Source organism: Pseudonaja textilis, chromosome 1, assembly GCF_049901715.1.
Source record: "Pseudonaja textilis isolate UNSWEBS1 chromosome 1, rPseTex1.2, whole genome shotgun sequence".
Taxonomy (NCBI): Eukaryota; Metazoa; Chordata; class Lepidosauria; order Squamata; family Elapidae; genus Pseudonaja; species Pseudonaja textilis.
The window spans coordinates 142975876-142977948 of NC_141990.1; positions in this window are offsets into that span (position 1 = coordinate 142975876).

Below are 2073 nucleotides of genomic sequence, written 5' to 3' on the forward strand. Positions count from 1 at the left end.
GTGCTGCCTTTGGAGGTTGTGGAGTCTGGCAGCAGTGACGAAGAGAACCTCGGGGAGCCTGTGCTCAGTGTGCATGTGCGCAGGGCTACCTGAAGAGCTGCTGAAGCAGCACGGGCAACTCAGGAGTAAGGTTGGAAAGTGATGGCTCCACCCATAAGGGATAAAAGACAGCCTTCGGGGTTGGCTTCTTTGCAGGAAGCAAGTAAGTTCTTTCTACTTAAGAGTCCTTGTTGAAGCTCTGCTTGCTCTGGTTTATTTTTTGAAAGTTCTGGCTTTGGATTTTTATCTGCAATTAGTCTTTTGTTCTTGGCAGCCATTCTTAATCTTGAAAGGGCTTGCTCTTATCTGGAACAATTAGTTTTGAATGACTCTTGGTAGTGAATGCACAGAATTCACAGTGCTGTATTAAAAAGGTTTGCTTTCATACATTGTGTTTGTTTGATTTGAACAAGGCCTGGGTCAGAACAATAGTTGAACTATTTGATATTACTCGTTAACTCCCAATATGCTTTAACTAGGATTGAAAAGAAAATGATTTCTGAATTGTGTAGAAAAAAGTTCTAGCTATGAGAAGCATTTACAAGTAGTCCTTGTCTTACAACAGTTTGTTTAGTGACCAGTTACAACAGCAATGAAAAAAATGACTTATGGCTGTTTTTTACACTTATAACCATAGCAGCGTCCCCATCACGTGATAAAAATTCAGATGCTTGGCAACTGACTCATATTTATTGTCCCAGGGTCATGTAATTTATCCTATGCCACCTTCTGACAAGCAAAGTCAATGGGAAAGCCAAATTCACTTCACAACCGTGTTACTAACTTAATAATTGCAGTGATTCATTTAACAACTATGGCAAGAAAGGTCATAAAATGGAACAAAATTCACTGTCTGTTACATTAATTTTGGACTCTGTTGTGGTCATAGGTCAAGGACTACCTGTGTTTGTAATGTTTAAAGGTGAAAATTAGTATATTCATTTATGCTCAGGCTAAATAATGAACTGCTATAGCGTGTTCATACAATTATTATTTGGTGCACAGCATCAAAATTTGGGCGCTTGCTACTTAGCTGTATTTATGGGATGTGCTCCAATAATCCCCACCTACTGTATGTTCCCACACCCCACTCAATTTCTCTGCTCTTTTGGCACTCTTCACTCAATAGCTCCTGCTGTCCTGAATTCCACACCTCTTGAGAGCTTCACTGTCCTCTTGCTGACAAGGGATGTCCAGCATGGCCCTTCATGTAGCAGCTGCTGAGTACGCATGCACACATCTTCCCAAGGTTGCATGCAGCCTTCTTGAAACCTTGAAGTCTCCTGGGCCTAAGTCACAAAGGCTGTGGCCAAGTGCACCTTCTCAGTGGCAGGAGCAAGAAGTGAAAGTCAGCTGGGGTCAGTGAAGCACAGGACGAGGACAGCTCCAGCTGGAGCTTCATACTCAAGCACTAGTCTGGGCTGAGGTGGGTGCAGCTTTGCACTATGGATCTGGGGCGGCTGGGGCTTTGCTAAAGGCCAGGGTTGAGGTGTTCCATCATCACCACCAGATGGCAAGAGATATTGGGGGCGGCAGGAGTGAGAGAATGTGGAGCTATGCTCACACCAGGCCATGGCACCAATTTACTCACCTGCCAGCCTACTAAGGACTCCCAACTTCCTGCTGGCTTTACCTCTGACTTTGCCTGTTGGAAACTGGCAGAAAGTCACAAAGAGTTGCTTACTTAATGACCCATGATCTTCACTTAACAATCACATCAGAGACTGCCAGGATTGAAACAGCTAAGCAATGTGTCCATGTGATGCTGTGTTTTACAACTGCTTTGCTTAGTGATAAAAATGTTGATCCCAATTACCAGGACTACCCATACAACATTTAACTATAATATCAAAATTTCAAAGCCCAGAACCCCCTACATGTATGAGCAATGGTAATATTGGAAGCAGTAATTCTGGAAGACCACGGGTTCTTCATGTTTGCTGCACATTACTTTGTCATTTTTTGTGAAAACTTACTGTTTTTCAATATCAATGAAAATCCAAAAAAATGTTTGTAAACAGAAGTGAGGCTTAG